The sequence below is a fragment of the Pelophylax lessonae genome, assembly GCF_965119305.1.
Source record: "Pelophylax lessonae genome assembly, chromosome: 1".
Lineage (NCBI taxonomy): Eukaryota > Metazoa > Chordata > Amphibia > Anura > Ranidae > Pelophylax > Pelophylax lessonae.
In genome coordinates, this window is record NC_138768.1 from 499,134,848 (window position 1) to 499,154,128 (window position 19,281).

Genomic DNA, 19,281 nt, shown 5'->3' on the forward strand with positions numbered 1-19,281 from the left:
TGATTTAATGTATTTTGTATGAAATCATATTTATACCTTTAGGATCACACACTGAATAGATTTTCAATAATTTATTATTTACATCTTAAATTTCTCACTCACCCATTTATCACGATAATATATATATATATTTTTTTACTAATTTTTTTAAACATATTTACACTTTTTAAGGATTCACCACATTAAGTTTTATATATCTTGATTTTTTATTCACTTTTATCACCAGTGCACTTATAAGACATATTTATATTTCCTACTTATTAGCCTGACAGCGCCATTTTACCTCCCTTTACCCCACATTCACTAAATATAGTTATCTATATTTTTGAGGTAGGCTGCAGTCATTTATTTAATTCCTCCAATAGCGCGGAAACTTTCCCCTATATATTTACTGACACCCCTGAAAAGGTGTTTTTTCTGCTGCTATGGAGATTTTTAGCTATATAGGAAATAGAGAAATTAATATAGAAGATGTATTCAATCAAGAGAGGGCTACTACCAATCATGACCTCAATAGTCTATTTAGACAACTCAGACATGATCTTGAAAAGCAATTAAGAGTATGGTGGGATATCTCCACATTAGAGATGTATATAAAGGAAAAAATGACCCCACGCAAACTAAGATGGGAATTACATCCTAATGATGGTATAATTGACCAAGGACTCATGGAAGATTGGTTTAAATTGTTTAATAGATGTGAATCAGAACTCCTCAGACAAATTATTGGGAGGAGGAAACATAAACTAAAGGAGGTTGAAACCAATATTACTCGTTTGAAAACACTCCTTACCCCCTTCTCAACCACCAATGAATACAAAGAAAAAGAAAGAGAACTATCCCTAATCATATCTAAATATGATAAGGATTTACAATTAAAGAAACAAAAGAAATTTAACAGGGATATTCTCGACTATAAGAACGATAAAGTATATAAATGGCAGGATTCCATAAGAGATGAAGCTATGGAAATACCAGCACCCAATACTCCGATACACACATCAAGAGAGACCACACCAGATGAAGATGAACAAGAGGAAGAAGTCGAAACTCCTACTCCTAGTTTAGCTAGGAATTTCTCATTCAGGCCAACAAGAGAAAATATACAGATGGAAGAAGAGACACCAAGGAGAACGGACAACTATGAACTCCCACCAAGAAGTCCCCGAAACATCAGACCTAGAAGACCACCACCTTCGAGATATGAATCCCCCAGATATCCAATTAACATCTCAAATCGTTTCTCTCCATTAATGGATAACAGGAGAGTCTATCCCCCACGGGAATTCAGAAGGAATGATAGATTCCAAGACCACAGGAATAACAGTTTTTTTCAGGGAATGAACCGAGGGAGACCCCCCAGACAGGGAAGATGGTTCAACCCTCCGAGAGGAGGAGGATGGGGAGGACCCCCAAGACCAATGCATTTCCAAAGACCCACAGACTACGATCAAAATACCACCTATCAGAGGAACTGGAGGAACCCCTACGGATATCAACAGACTACTGGGAGGCCATACACATGGAACAACCGATGGGACGAAGGAAACGGAGGAGAGGTAAACAGGGCGGGAGGAAGAAAAAGAAGGAGAGAGTTTTAAACACGGGAATTTTTAATCTAAGTGGAATTGATTTTATACCAGAAGAATTAGCGATTTTAGATTTAGGACTGAAATATGCCCCCAATAAAAACCTGGATAAGTTTGAGGCATATATAGACCTTCAAAAATTTTTAAGAAAACTGAATGTAAAGAAGTTTTTTAATTTAAAAGGACATTCCAAATCTACAAAGGATACCCATTTTAGACACACGGAACTAAGAAATAAATCTACTTTTAACCCGAAAACACCAAACAATGAATGCATTCAGGCTTTTAAAAAGATGGTAGAATATGATTTGAAAAATCTGAAAATACGTAATAATAAAGAAAATAAGATATGGGAAACTATTGAGAGCATTGAAAAGAAGAAAGAAGTTGTAATACGCCCAGCTGACAAGGGTGGAGGTTTAGTAATTTTAAACAAACGTGACTATGAAGAAGAAATGAAAAATCTTTTAAGTGTTCCAGATACATATAAAAAGCTGAAGAAAAATCCCAGGAAAGAATATCGCAAGAAATTAGAGATGTATATCAAAAAAGGCCAAGATCTAGGAATACTCACTGAGAAGGAAGCCAGGTACCTGCTACCAAAATCAGCAAAAACCCCAGTAATCTACCACCTTCCGAAAATACATAAAAGGGTGGATAAACCCCCAGGAAGACCTATTATTAGCGGGATTGGATCTCTCTTCTCTAGACTAGGAGAATACCTAGATAAATTTCTGCAGCCCCTGGTATGCAAAGGTAAATCTTACCTGAAAGATAGCACGCAGCTATTAACAGAGTTACAGCAAGTAAAAATCGGGGAGTCATGTATTCTGGCAACAATTGATGCAAATTCATTATATACAAGTATAGACCAAAAGGATGGTCTGGACAGTGTCAGGAAGGCGCTACATGAAGAGACTGACCTTAAACATGTTCAAATAAATTATATTTTAGAAGGCCTACAACTAGCTATGGCAAAAAATGATTTCTGGTACGACAAAACCTTCTACGTACAGACAAAAGGCGTTGCCATGGGGGCCAGATATGCCCCCAGTGTTGCTAACATCTTCATGAATATGTTAGAGGAAAGAATGATATATAAGAAGAACCCACCAGAATTGTTATTCTACCGTCGCTACATTGATGACCTGATTATGGTATGGGATGGACCATTGGAGACTTTGGAATTGTTTATACACCAATTAAATGGCAACCCGTATGGAATTAATTTTACTGCAAATTTTAATACAGAAAAAATTGAATTTTTAGATCTGGAGATTTTTAAAGTTAGGGATGATGTACATACAAAAACTTTTTTTAAGCCAACGGATAAGAATGGATACATTCCCACGGCTAACTGTCATCACCCAAAATGGATCCAGAATATACCGAAAGGGCAGTACATGAGGATCAGACGGAACTGCACAGAATTAGAAGATTACGAGATACAAGCAGAGAAGCTCACTAAAAGATTTGAGGAGAAAGGATATAGTAAAACAGTATTAGAAGCAACTAAAAATAAAATCAGAGATTCACCAAGGGAGAACCTACTAAGAAAAAAGGACAAGAATAAAGATGAGGATTTTAAATGTGCTTTTATTACCGGTTTTAACAAACAATACAGGTCAGTGGAGAAGATTTTTAAGAAATACTGGCCCATTTTAAAATCTGACAAAGTTTTAACGAAGATTTTACCAAAAAAACCGAGGTTTATTTACCGAAAAGCACCTACTTTAAGAAATAAACTTGTACATAACGTGGTAGATCCACCTAAACAAGTTAGAATATTCCCTGAATTGAAGGGGTTTGTTCGATGTCGGAAATGCCTAGCTTGCAAAAATAACCCTGCACAAAAGAAAAAAAACACACATTTTAAGTCTACGGTAAACAGAAGAACTTTTCAAATAAGGGACCTAATCACGTGCCATACCACACACGTCACTTACGTGATTGAATGTCCGTGCAAACTGCAGTATGTGGGCAGAACCACAAGGCCTCTATTAGTGAGAATCAGAGAACATATAGGAAACATAAAAAGAGGTTTCCCGAAACATAGCTTGTCAAGGCACTTCCGCGATGTACATGGAAAAAACCCAAAGGGTCTTGTCTTTTATGCTATTGACTCCATTAAAGAACATTGGAGGGGAGAGAACAAAACTCGTAAGATCTCACAGAATGAGACACGCTGGATTTACCAGCTTGAGTCCCTCCAGCCGGGGGGACTCAACTTGGATATAGACTTAAACTGCTTTATATCAGATACATAGCCTATAGTAAGACCCTTTTAACTTTTCGTATCCCACAGCTCCCTTGACCATATACATATGTTAGATATGCACCTTTTATCCTCCCTCAAATTTAGAAAGCACATAATTTATTAATTCCATATAAATTTCCTAATAATTATGTTCATCATCCTACACGCCAATTAAAATATAAAATATTTATGTAAATTAGGACATTTAAAATTGGGAGGAAATTAAAGTTAATACGCATTATTTAAAACATCACATCTACTATTTATGTAAAGGTTGTAGTACAATAAATAATTTTTGTAGTTGGTCCAGATTTATATATAAAAATGACTAAATGTAGTTCCCACTTTATAGATACGATATAAACGTGCCTCCTCTAAAATAAATTTAAAGCATACCATTTATGGTATCTTATAAAATGTTTTTCCTATAAAATATTCTTCCCGTTAATTAAATTTAATAATTTTTATATATTTTGTTTTATTACCTTAAAACTGTACGGATGCACCTTTAATGGACTCCGGTCCAATTATATGTATTTCTAGTATCCATTTACTTATCGTTAAGATATCTCCAATCAGTAATTAAAAATGAAGTTGTTTTTATATTAATTTTTATATAAATTTTTAGTATTTATCCACCGTTTATATTCCATCATGCCTTTTAAATATATAACAGTTCTGTTAGTATTTATACATCGTATCCTCTTTCACTATTGATAGACATCTCAATTCCACTTAGTAACAGATGACGCTTGACATTTTAACCAATAGAATTTATGTCCGTTTTATCCTTTTTAAATGTTAGATATGTCCTTGCCCGGCAACTCATGACGCGCCGAAAAGGTTTTTTCCTATTGGCGGCCATGGAGTTCACAATTAACGTTGCCCGGCAACCAGGAAGTATAACACTGGGCGGACCTGACGTGACCATACGCTGCTCCTGATGACGTCATTGATGACGAAACGCGTAGAGCGTGGTTACGTCAGTTCTGCTTCCTGTTGACTGAGACGCACATCCGGCCGGTGGAACGCACCGCGTCCCGGAACTACCGCTACACTAGGGTGTTGCGGTCCCTAGGACATACATGCACCGTTTTTCTGTTAATGAATGTGAGTATTGTAATTTTATATGAATAAAGCACCTTTTCATTGCAATACTTCACTATTGGAGCCCCTTTTTTTCTTTCCTCATCCGGATCTCTCAAATATATTGGAGTACTTTAAGAGGAGGTATTTCTCATCAATTTTTCCCCTGGAGAAAAATACAGTATATGAAGTCGGGATTAAGTGGATTACTAGCCAGCCTTCGGAGGGACCTCTGAGAGTCACCCCAAACGCTGATTACCCCTGTGGGGGTACCACCATCTGGTGAGTGCGGGAGTAATAGGAGGGGAGCACTTATTCCTGTATTGAGCACCCCCATCAGTCTGGAACTCCTGGAATCCATTTTTTCCTGTTAAATCCCTGCTTCGTTTCCCATCTTGGGACTCAATTACATTTGTAGCACCAGTTAATTTTGGCTATTTATATGGACAATTTTTCTATATATTCTTTTTACATTTATTTATTTATTTATGTTATTTAAATTGCTGGGACACTATTTATGAATTGATTTTGTGTACCAATTTATACAAAGCTATTTATTGCTTGGCTCACTAGCACAATTTACATTTGATTAATTAGCACTTTAATTATTTATTGAGGTTATTTAATATATCACTTTATTTATTGATTTAATGTATTTTGTATGAAATCATATTTATACCTTTAGGATAACACACTGAATAGATTTTCAATAATTTATTATTTACATCTTAAATTTCTCACTCACCCATTTATCACGATAATATATATATATATATTTTTTTACTAATTTTTTTAAACATATTTACACTTTTTAAGGATTCACCACATTAAGTTTTATATATCTTGATTTTTTATTCACTTTTATCACCAGTGCACTTATAAGACATATTTATATTTCCTACTTATTAGCCTGACAGCGCCATTTTACCTCCCTTTACCCCACAGTGCTCCATTAATCATAACTAGTGAGTTATATTGCCTCCTCCAGGAGTAGGACTAGGCAGAACAATAAACGCCTGGCTACGCCCATGGGCTGTCCTCAGAGCTTTCTTAGAGGCTTGGTCTGCAGACCAATTCCTAAGCCACAGCACACGCCTAATCACCACCACTAAACAGAAAGTTTGGACAGCACAGGAGCTGTATCTAAAGCTGCATCACATATAAACTGCAGCACATGGACCAACTGGTCCGCTAAATCAACATAAGCAGCGGGGACCTGCTCACCCCCCAGGCCCTGGCGCAAAAGCTTGGCCCATTCAGTTAGGGTCTGAGACGCCAGGGCTGAGGCAAAGACTGTCCGCAATGCTGAACCAGCCATAGTAAACATGCTGCGTGACCCAGCCTCCGCTTTCTTGTCAGCCTGGTCCTTAAAGGATGGGGATTTCTCTACTGGGATCATGGTTGCTTTATTCAACCTGGGAACAGGAGGGTCCACCACTTTAAAAGTGACTCCTCAAAAGGATAATGTACAGAAAAACTTTTGGGGACCACAAAGGGTAATTTTGGTTGTTCCCATTCCTTACAGGAAAACCTGTCAAAATAAGGCACATAAGGAAAGACCTTTGGAGCATGATGCAACTTGTGTGTACCACTGACACAGCCATGTACGTGGCTACATCAGCTACATTCTCCATTTTTAAAGTCTCACGCACTGCAGTGATAAGTGCGTCTACCAGTGCTTTTTCATTCTCTGCTGCAACCATGGAGGAATCATCCTCACTATCAGATGGCTCAGGGGGTGTGATATTGAATCCCCCTGGACGAGCCACATCCACGGCGGCATCAGGCTCAGAATCAGAAGAGATAGCCTGAGCAGGGGAAAGTGGGGGAGGCTTCCTCCTGGGCCTTCGCCCACACGCCACTTCCACCTGGGACACTAAGGACTGCAGGACCGCCGTCAGTGTAACCATGGAAAGCTGGGGTTCTAAGGGACTTGCCACTTCCATGGGGGAGTCAGTGGGGGAGATGTGACCCTGAGGCTCCATAAGGAAATGAAGACCTTGCAGTACAAAAATGATCTTTTGGCACTACTAAAGGATTCCCTCAAGGCCCAGGGTACCTATCAGCAGAGAGAGAGAGAGAGAGAATAGGGACCCCAAAAGACTCACCCTACCGACCGGAGGAGCGCTGAGAATTCAAACCCAGCATCATCATGAACGCTATCCCTGTTCATAAGTCCACAGGAAGAGGAAACTAAAGAGGAAGAGGAGGGGCTTACATCCCCATGAAGCTTCAGTTATCTCCAGCATCTCCCAGACTAAGGGAAAATGGCCCCCGTTAAATCATCCGACTACACAAACATTGATGCCAACTGGAGACCAGCCAGACAAAGGGAAATTGGTCACCATCAGCTACAAATAGTGAAGCATGCTGCCAGGATCTTTCCTGCACCCTCTGTAGGGGACCCCCCTTGAAGGTAGGACGCACATTTAGGGGAGACTCTGCTGTGCACTCTGTCTCTGCACTGGGACCCCCCTGCACTATATCGACACTGCAAACAGCAGGGCATGCACCTAGGGGTCTCCTACACTGGGACACCTCCAGACTACCAGGGTGGGACACACACTATCCCAGGACCCTTACAGAGTGGGGATAGGGGAGAGAGATCCCAGGGGTCTCTGCTGCATTCTCTGCCCTGGGACCCCCACCAGACTCTAGGTCCAGGCAGGGGGAAATGGGAGTGGGGGAAGCCCAGCTCACTGAGTGATTTAAGGATGGGAGGAGGGAACATGTAAGCAGGTCTGACCGTCCCTGGAGGTTACCGGCATCCACCCCAAAGAAAACCACCAAAAGGGGAGAGGGGGACTGTACTTACCCTTGCATGGTGCGGGTAATGCTCCAGACAGAACTCCTTGCCACCGAAGTAGGGGAGCTGTTGGCCAAGGGACCGATGCGACTCAGACCCAAGCGCGGTCATATGCGACCCTGCGAGAGGTTTAACTCACGGGGCAGCCTCTATTCGTAAAGCTATGTTGCAGCCGAACTAGCGCGTAACTGTGGTCTGCACGTGCACGCTGGCTAGGCTGGATATAGATTATGCAGTCCATCGCCCAGCCCTGCAGTTGATAGTAGATCCCCCAAGAGAAAAGATGTAAGGAAGGAGAAAAAAATGCTATAACCAGAGATCTCAGCCGGGAGCCTAGGTCCACTGGATCTAGATTATCCAGCCTGTTTCCCAGCCCAGCAGTTCATTGAAGATCTCCCAACAGAAAAACAAAAAAGATGTAAGAAAGAAGAAAATTGCTAGGACCAGAGATCCCAGCAAGGAGCCTAGGTCCTTACTCCTGACTAGCAGAGAGGGGCGTAATATACCTGCTGAGGACGGCCCATGGGTGTAGCCACGTGTTTTTTGTTCTGCCTAGTCCTACTCCTGGATCCACATGCTGGAACAACGGATTAGACCCAAAGGTATCCCAGAGAAGCAAGAGTTAATGGAGAAGAGTTAATGGAGAAGAGAGAGGAACTAGCGGCACTTATGGAACAAGAGACAAAAAGCGCATTTCATATAGTCATGAAAGAAAAATATCAATGGGGGAATAAACCTGGGAAAAAGCTGGCAAAAGCATTAAGGGAGAAAAAAAAGGCATCCTATATTCCCAAAATTAAAAACTAGAAAGGGGAAATAGTGCACTCATCCCCAGAAACCGCTGGGGTATTCCATTCATACTATAGTCAGCTTTATAATGTTAGACAGAAAGAGGAAGGTAGGGAGAGAGGAAAGGAAGATCTGGCTGTGAGGGAATATCTGAGGGAGCTTGACCTCCCAAGGATACCCAGAGATGAGTTAGAAGATCTAGAGGTCCCGATTATACACAAAAAGGTGGGGAGGGCAAAAAAAAAATATGGCCCTGGGGAAGAGCCAGGTCTTGATGGATACTCGATTCTGTATTATAAAAGGTTCCAAAAAATCCTAGTCCCCAAATTATGTGAATACTTCAACACATTGGGAAAAGGGGAGGATTTAAGAGAGTCCTTGCTTGCTTATATAACCCTTATTCTGAAGGAGGGGAAGGACCCTGTGGCATCGACGAGTTATAGACCAATTTCTCTTTTAAATACAGATATGAATTTTTGCTAAAACAATAGCAGAAAGATTAAAACCTTTTTTGCCAAGATGGATCCATAATGATCAAGTCCGTTTCGTGACTGGTTGGGAAGGGAGGGACTACTGCCTTAAGTCACTACTCTTGATGCATGAAGTGAAAAAGAAGGGGGCCCTGGCCGTATTACTGGCGATAGATGCTAACAAAAGCCTTTGACAGGGTCGATTGGGGCTTCATATTAGAAACTTTGAGATATCTAGGTATTGGTGATTAGGGATGATCGAACGGTTCGGGTCCACCATCGGTTCGACCCGAACATTGGGTGTTCAAGGTTCGGCCGAATTTAGAAATTTTTGCCCAAAAAGTTCGGAATTCGGCAACCAGAACCACCCAAAATGCAATGCTTCAGGAAATGGGCTTTAAAAGCCCGTGATTGGACCAGAACCATTAGCAAAAGCCAATTGAGGGGGCAGGAGAATGCTAGGAATGTGATTGGAGTGACTAGGGGGTCCCTAGACCAATCATTAGTGAATACGCCCCCCAGTATATAAGATCGCCCCCGCCATATTCCAAGCATTGTTATACTGGACATGGAAGAGAGTGGAAGCAGTTCTGTTAATTTTACTTTAAAAGTATCATTTAGCTATTTTTAGTGTGAGGAAAGGGATATCTAGAGTAGTTAGAGTGCTCCTTTACACTTAAGTTAGCTTCAAAAATTTAGTTTCTGTAGGGAAAGTGTTAAGTGTAAGGGGACCGTAGTGTAGTGTAGGGTTAACTGGCAGTGACTGCTATGGCAGGGTGACAAAACCCTTCCATAGCAGGGTGACCGCTATAGAGAAAAGATCATTTTTCTGAATAGCTTCGGCACACCCATATGGCTTCTCACCAGCCAAGCATTTTTTATGCTGCAGGGGCTGCCACTGCCAGTGCTTTTTTGAGGACATGTTTGATGTCAGACATGACATCTGAACATGTGTATAGGGGGTATATATAGACATATATGTCTGAATATATACCCCTAGACATATATAGGTGTGATAGTAGCAGAAATAAATGCTTGCGCTAATGAAATAATTTACAGTAATATATTTCTGCTACTATCACACCTATATATGTCTAGGGGTATATATTCAGACATATATGTGTATATATACCCCCTATACACATGTTCAGATGTTTTGCCTGCCTCAAAAGAACCCAAAAAAATGCCAAAAAAACGCTAGCGTCAAAAAAAAAAAATGCCCAGGTGTGTTTTTGCTGGCATTTTTGGGGGGGGTTTTGGAGGCAGGCAAAACATCTGAACTTGTGCACAGTACCACTATACACAAGTTCAAATGTTTTTCCTGACTGCAAATATCCCAAAAAAATGCCTTCTATTAACCGGCAAGGTGTTACAGGAGCGAAGCAAACCCCCTGTCAGAAAGTTTTCTAATACAAACAATCTTTGTTTTTCTGGTTCTGGACAGGCTACAGAGCTGAAACTTCACATGTACACTTTTTAGACCCCCCCAGATCTGAAATCCAAAGTAAAAATCAAAAAAATCTCTCTTTTTTTTTTAATTTTTCAATAATTGGCTTTTTTATCAAAAATGACAATTTTTAAGAACTTTTTTTGTGTGATTTTGTGTCTGGGGGGTCTTAAAGGTGTACCTGTGAAGTTTCAGCTCTGTAGCATGTCCAGAACCAGAAAAAAAGATCATATAGGTGTTAAAGTTAAAGGAGGGTCCCGACCCACATCCCTGTTCTACTGAAAAATTATCTTTTTTTTTTTCATGGTTCTGGACATGCTACAGAGCTGAAACTTCACATGCACACCTTTTAGACCCCCCAAATACTAAAAATCAAAAAAATCTCTCTTTTTTTCTTTTTTTTTTTTTTCAATAATTGGCTTTTTTTATCAAAAATTACAATTTTTAAGAACTTTTTTTGTGTGATTAATAGTTAATGGGGCATGACCCAGAACCCTAGGCACTTTTTAGGGGCATTTATTGGGTTTTAGGGCTTCAAAATTGTGTTTTTTGATTACCGAAGTTCGGGTCCCATTGATTTCAATGGGGTTCTGAAATCCGAACCGAACTTTTGGAAAATTCGGGTGTTCTGGTCGAACCGAACTTTTCAAAAGTTCGATCATCCTTATTGGTGATAGGATGATATGATGGATCTCTGCCTTTTATTCTTACCCAATGGCAATAATATGAGTGAATGGCAGTTTGTCCCCCTCCTTTGAACTATTCAATGTTACCAGGCAAGGGTGCCCCCTTTCCCCAATGTTGTTTGTTTTAGCCCGAGAACCTTTGTTGGCAGCAATTCGTAAAAATGCAGATATTAGAGGGGTGAGAGTAGGGAATAGAGAGTATTAGGTGGCCGCATATGTGGATGATATACTATTTTTTATCTCTAACCCTAGGCTAACATTACCAATAGTGCTAGAGGAACGTTGTTGGAAAGTTGTCAAACTGTAAAATTAATATAGCTAAATTGGAAATTTTGAATATTACAATACCAAAGAGAGAACAACAGGCAATACAGCCTAAATGCCCATTTGTATTGTGTAGAGAGGAATTGGGATACTTGGGAATTAAATTAACTACACCTTTAGCGACTTTGTATAAGGCCAATTATGTTCCAATGCTTATTTGGAACAGGAACCGTTGAACTCCGTGAGACATAGACCCCTCTCATGGCTGGCCAGATGCATCAATGCATTAAAAATGAACATTCTCCCCAAGCTCATATATATATATACATTCCAAATGGTCTCAATCACCCTTCCCCAGGCTTATTTCAGGAAATTGAGAGCAATGGTACTAAAATACATATGGGTACATAAACGTCCCAGAATTTCTTATGCAGTATTAGCCAAGGGAAAAGGGTCGGGGGGGGGGGGGGGTAGCTGCGCCTGATTTTAACATATACTATCAGGCAATTTCTATCCTGAGAATAGCAGATTGGACGCATAATAAGGAAGTCAAGAGTTGGGTGGGGATTGAGTGTTCACAAAGCAGGGTAGACTTCGGAAACATGGTTTGGGTTCCACGGGCACATTGAGATTTGGCTAACAGCACGAGTTCACTCACTGGGAACCCTTTAAGGATATAGGATAGTCTGTGTAGATTATTTTATTGGGATTATAATACACCTTTGATTTTACTAATAGACACAAACTATTTTAAACCAGGGAAAGGGGGCTATTTATATATTTCGTTAGATGGGCAAAAAACGAGGTATACAGTTACAGGATGTAATGGTGGAAAATAGAATGTGCACATTTTCTGAAATAACACAAAAATGGGGGAACATGCCACTTGACAAATGGAGATATACACAATTAAAGCACTTTGTGCACTCCCTAACGTAGCCTCTGTGGGGCAAGGATAATAGGAGACCAATGGAGAAATTGTTTTGTCCTTCCGCATGTATTAAGCATAGCCGAAATGCCGAAAAGAGGAGGAAAGTTTTGAGACTAGCTTGTTACTCATCGGTTGATGTAAGGACAACAGAGATGTGCTATAAGCTTTTTGCTAGGTGGTATGTCACCCCGCAGAGGGCGCAAAGGTTTGGTGCGGAGATATCCACCAACTTGTTGAAATGGATGCAAAGCCCCTGGGATCTTTGCGCATCTGTGGTGGGAGTGAACAAAGATACAAGTTTTTTGGGAGGGGATCACTAAGATAGTTCACCAGATCACAGGAGACTATATCCAGGTGGAACCTTGGAGCTGTTTGTTTCACAGCATGGAGAAAAGGTGATTGAATATAAGAATACATTAGTGCCTCACCCATTGAATGCGGCCAAAAGCCTAATACCTGAGACTCTGGCGATCGCCAGAAGTCCAGAGTGGGAGGGATTGGGCTGTAAAGGTGGAATGGGTGAGATCCATGGAGGAAATGATGTTTGCAGCAGAGGATTCCCTCTGGAAATATCTCGATATCTGGGGGGATTGGTTGAAGTTCAAAAAATCCAAGGGATATATGAAGATGCTTGGTGTTTGAGATTAACAACGGAGACAGTTTAAGGAGCAGAAATACCTGGGCCTGAGAGGACAGAGTTGGGGCTAGGAGACATGATGTAAAAGAGAAAGTGAGCCTGGTAAGGGAGTCAGTGAGAAAAAGTATAGAACAGGAGGGGATTTGGCTTTTCCTTTCTTTTTTTTTCTTCTCTTTTGGGTGGGGGGTGGGTTAATTGGTTAATTTTTATATAAACCTTATATGAAGTGCTTATATTTGATTGTTAAACTTGTGTAACGATTTGATTTTTTTCTAAATCCTTTCTTAAAAATCTGAAAAAAATTGTAATATCCAAAAAAAAAAAAGGATTCAGCGTAGATGCTTAGTTTTCTCCTCCCACCCCCCCCCCCCACTCCCGGTCCCCCAACTCCGCTTGAATTTCGGCTCCCCCACCAGTTCAGTCCTGGCCTGTTGTGCTGTTAATGAAAGGCTCCAAGCAGCGTCATGACGTCACTGCGCATGCGCCCCCACCCGAGCCTGGCCGGCTTCAGAACTGTGCATGTGACCATATGTTGTATGGATGCCCATTGTCTAAATTCTTGAGGCTCTAAAATGCTAGGACTGTACAAACCCATATGGAAGAAAAATATATTTCCAATATATTTAGGGAAAAAAAAATGTGAAATATATTGAATATGGCCAAAATTGTAGCATTTCAAATATATTTCCAATATATTTGGGGAAAATGTTTTAGAAATATATTGAATATGGCCAAAATTGTAGCATTTCAAATATATTTCCAATATATTTGGGAAAAATAAAAAATGTTTTTTTAAAATATATTTTAAATATATTTTTCTTCCATGTGGGAACACCCCAAAAATAAACCATTTTTGGGAAATAGACAATTCAAGGGATTTAGTAACAAGCATAGTGAGTTTTTGGAAGTTGTAACTCTTTGCCATAATTTTTGGAAAATTAAAAAAAATAATTTAATTTTATTTCAGAAAGTTGTCACACACAGCATGGACATACTTATAATTACACTCCAAAACATATTCTTACACTTTTCCTGAGTATGGGAATGCCACACGTGAAATTTTTTGCTGCCTAGACGCATAGAGAGACCCAAAATTTCCATGAGCACCTTCAGGTTTTCATGGGGCATATAGTAATGAATGCACCTGATTTCTTAACTACTACAATTTTTGATGCCCTGAAGTGCCATGACAGCACAAACACCCTTAACCACTTAAGCCCCGGAGGATTTGGCTGCTAAACGACCAGGGGGTATTTTGCGATTCGGCACTGCGTGACTTTAACGGACAATTGCGCGGTCGTGCGACGTTGTACCTAAACGAATTTGGCGTCCTTTTTTTCCCACAAACAGAGCTTTCTTTTGGTGGTATTTGATCACCTGTGCGATTTTTTGATCACGCGCTATAAACAAAAAAAAGAGCGTCAATTTTGCAAAAATAGCAATATTTTTCACATTTTTTTATATGAAATTCCCCCCCAAAAAAATGTAAAAATCAAAATTTTTTAACATTTTCGGCCAATTTGTTTTATGCTACCTATGTTTGGTAAAAAAAAAATCGCAAAAAGCGTATTTTGATTGGTATTTTGATTGGTTTGCGCAAAAGTTATCGCGTTTACTAACAAAGGGAAAGATTTTTGTCATTTTTGTTGTTTTTTTTTTTTTAACGCGGAATGGCGGCGATCTGTGATTTTTTTGCGGTACTGCGACATTGGGGCGGACAGATCGGACCCTTGACTGACATTTTTGACACTTTTGGGGTTACCAGTGACATTTCTACAGTAATCAGTGCTATACATATGCACTGTTACTGTAAAAATACACTGGTAGTGAAGGGGTTAACTTTATTTGGGAGGGAGGGGCTGTGTGTGTCCCTAGGGGCGTGCTTTCTACTGTGATTGGCTGTGGCTTGAGCTGTAAGGACACTGATCAACGGATCTACATAGCAGATCCGTGTGATCAGTGTCTTTACACCGAGGAGAATGACAGGCAGCTTGTTTACACAAGCTGCCTGACTTTCTCCCTCTCCCCCACCGACACGCGCAGGGGGGTCCGTGACCGCGCGGGAGCGCACCGCCGGCGGCGTGCGCTCACTCCCCAGACCGTCCCAGGCTAGTGACGTACCGATACGTCACTCTGCCTGTGAGGGGCTGACCGCCGCAGTATATAGTTGTGCGGGGGTCGGCAAGCGGTTAAAATGACCACATTTTGCAAAGTAGACCAATTGGGGTCATGACAAGTTTTTTGAAGATAACATTTTTTGCAATAAAAAACTGAAAAATTGGGCGTGCAAAATAATTCAGCCACCTTAAGTTAATACTTTGTAGCGCCACCTTTTGCTGCGATTACAGCTGTAAGTCGCTTGGGCTATGTCTCTATCAGTTTTGCACATCGAGAGACTGAAATTTTTGCCCATTCCTCCTTGCAAAACAGCTTGAGCTCAGTGAGGTTGGATGGAGAGCGTTTGTGAACAGCAGTTTTCAGTTCTTTCCACAGATTCTCGATTGGATTCAGGTCTGGTCTTTGACTTGGCCATTCTAACACCTGGATATATTTATTTGTAAACCATTCCATTGTAGATTTTGCTTTATGTTTTGGATCATTGTCTTGTTGGAAGACAGATCTCCGTCCCAGTCTCAGGTCTTTTGCCGACTCCATCAGGTTTTCTTCCAGAATGGTCCTGTATTTGTCTCCATCCATCTTCGCATCAATTTTAAAAATCTTCCCTGTCCCTGCTGAAGAAAAAAGGGGCCCAAACCATGATGCTGCCACCACCATGTTTGACAGTGGGGATGGTGTGTTCAGGGTGATGAGCTGTGTTGCTTTTACGCCAAACATAACGTTTTGCATTGTTGCCAAAAAGTTTGATTTTGGTTTTATCTGACCAGAGCACCTTCTTCCACATGTTTGGTGTGTCTCCCAGGTGGCTTGTGGCAAACTTTAAACAACACTTTTTATGGATATCTTTAAGAAAGGGCTTTCTTCTTGCCACTCTTCCATAAAAATGGATTTTTGTAAAATCTTACCGTAAAATCCTTTTCTCTTAGCTCATTGACAGACGTAGTCCTCGGTGATTCAACACCCTCGGGTTATGCTGCCCTCTACAGGAGTAGGACTAGACCGGAAAGAAAACGTTCTGGCCACACCCTAGGGGCAGTCCCAGAGGGTATATCCTCTCACTTCCTGCTCTAGCAAATCAGTTATGTCACAAAGCAGTGTTTAGAGAATTTAACCCAACCCAACTCAAAAACAGAGGGGCGGGTACTACGTCTGTCAATGAGCTAAGAGAAAAGGATTTTACGGTAAGATTTTACAAAAATCCATTTTTCTCTATTGCTCATTGACAGACGTAGTCCTCGGTGATTCAACACCCTCGGGACGTCCCAAAGCAGTACCACAAATGAGGGGTGGGAAAATGGAAATCAAATCCAATCTAGAAGGCTCAACCGGTGCCAACTAGAAGTTTACAATGCTCATCCTCAATGATAAGACTCAACAGAAATTTTTCAACAGAAAAAAACCCCTGAGGTAGACCACCGGTCTCCTCAAATTGCGGCCTGCAAAACCTTGCGGCCAAATGAGGCATCCGCCGATGCCATCACATCAATCTTATAAAATTTTGTAAAGGTATTTACCGACGACCAGGTGGCCGCCTTACATACCTGGACCACTGACGCCTGATGGCGATAGGCCCAGGAAGTACTGAGCGCTTGAGTGAAGTGCGCCCTAACAGGGAACGGAGGATTCCGACCCTTAATAGAATAAGCTTGTACCACCGTCTGACTGATCCATGTAGATATGGTCACGGCAGACACAGGCAACCCCCTTCAAGGGCTATCCGTGATCACAAAAAGTGAGTCCGTCTTACGAAAACAAGTTCGTAGTAGTCAAGTGTATCCTTCTGAACCCCATCCAAGGAGTGTAATGCAAACTCCCAAGGATGGCTAGTCTTAGGACACGGGGAAGGTAACACAATACTTTTATTCAGATGAAAAACTCTGAAAACCACTTTAGGAAGGAAGGATGGATTCGGAAGAAGAACCACCTTATCCCTATGAACCACCAGATATGGGGAACGACAAGATAATGTGGCCAGTTCTGACACCCTGCGTGTAGTAAGTAATGGCCACCAAGAAGGCCACCTTCTGGGATAATGTAAGAAAGGGAATCTCCCTAATATCTTCAAAGAGAAGTTTCTGAAGAACCGACCACACTAAATTAAGATCCCAGGCGGTAAGGGTGCGCGCACTGGCGGAGCCAGATGTCGCACCCCCTGGATGAAATTCCGCACCAAGGAATGATTAGCCAAAGGTTTCTTGAAAGAAGATTGCTAACGCCGAAAACCTGACCCTTGATCGTGCTCAAGGATAGTTTATGCTCAACCCCTTGTTGCAGACAGACCAAAATTCAGGTCACCGAATAGGTATGTGGGGGAAATCCAATAGATTCACACCATGCAATATAAGACTTCCATGTGCTGGAAGTCGCTTTCCTTGCTTTAACTGGAGGTAGGAATAACTGAAGCTGACACTCCCTTGTCCTTCAGTACCTGGGTCTCAATGGCCAGGCCATTAAGCCAGCGACTGTAAAGCAAGATGGAAGATCGGTCCCTGAGACCGCAAATCCTCCCTGAGAGGAAGTCTCCAAGGAGCGTCCGCGACTAGCCTCACCAAGTCGGCGTACCAGGCTCGACGAGGTCAGTCCGAAATTTCCAGAGTAACTGGAATTCCCTCCACCTCTATCCTGCGAAGAAGTTCCCGCAGCAACTTGAGAGGATGGAAGGCATGCCGTAGCTGATACTGCCCCCAAGGGGCGATCAGCGTTTCTGCTGCGTCCGCTAGAGGATCGCGGCGCGAGCTACAAACCTCCGCACCTTCCTGTTAAGCCAAGGTGCCAACAGATCCAAATCCGGGATGTCCCAATGAAGGGACAGCTAGTGAAAAACCTTTGGATGAAGAGGCCATATGCGATTGGATCCGAATCGGGCTGCTCTAGAGCTGCTCGATCCAGTAAATCAGACAAAATCTGATCGCTCTCAGTTCCGATACCCTTATTGGTAATCTGGATACTATCGGAAGAAATGACTTCCCCTGGTTGAGCATCGGAGACTTCCTGGTCCGCTCGCTCAACCGGATCCGATTGTCCAGGGAATCGGAATTCTGATTCCATTAAAAAAGAATCTCCTTCAGGAGAATTCGGGTATGAGACTGGGTATACGGTACTATAGTGAAAAAACTATCAGCGCAAGACTAAGTGAAATTCAAATGTGTATAAAATGTGCTAGAATAAATCAATATATAAATCCGGCTGCATACACAAATTGTGTCCACACCTCACAACAAAAACATAAAAATCAAAAAACGTGCTGCGCCAGAAGTGCACAAAAATAATTAGTGATTACATGAATCAACAAGTGTTATCAACAAAATATGGTGTCCATCATATGTGCTCTGATGAAACATAAATGTTCATATAAAGTGCTCCAAAGTAATGATTAGTATATCCAGGTGATGACAGGACAGCCTCAATCCTTTGTGAATCAAGCAGGAACCACCAGTGTGTGAACTCCCTCCACCAGTAAGATTGGCCTCTCACCTTGATACCAGACCCAAACGGGCCAGCATGAGCATATCAGGGGATAAACAGACTATCACAGGTAACCTCTCCAGCCTTCACCTCCGGGGGTCGCCAGGACATAAAATAAAGATAAAGCAAAGATCTAGTGCTCTCTGAATGTAAATAATGAGCTTTTATTGAGCATAAAGGGGTGACCCCTACCGAAGAAGCCAAACGGAGCCCACGCTCCAGGCGTAACGCGTATAGGGAGGCGGAGCCTGCGTGCCTGACGCCGATCGCTCGGGTGCTACTCTCCAACACTGAATGCCATAATAGCAGGCACAGCTGAGTGCCCAACAAATGTGAGTTACCCCTTTATGCTCAATAAAAGCTCATTATTTACATTCAGAGAGCACTAGATCTTTGCTTTATCTTTATTTTATGTCCTGGCGACCCCCGGAGGTGAAGGCTGGAGAGGTTACCTGTGATAGTCTGTTTATCCCCTGATATGCTCATGCTGGCCCGTTTGGGTCTGGTATCAAGGTGAGAGGCCAATCTTACTGGTGGAGGGAGTTCACACACTGGTGGTTCCTGCTTGATTCACAAAGGATTGAGGCTGTCCTGTCATCACCTGGATATACTAATCATTACTTTGGAGCACTTTATATGAACATTTATGTTTCATCAGAGCACATATGATGGACACCATATTTTGTTGATAACACTTGTTGATTCATGTAATCACTAATTATTTTTGTGCACTTCT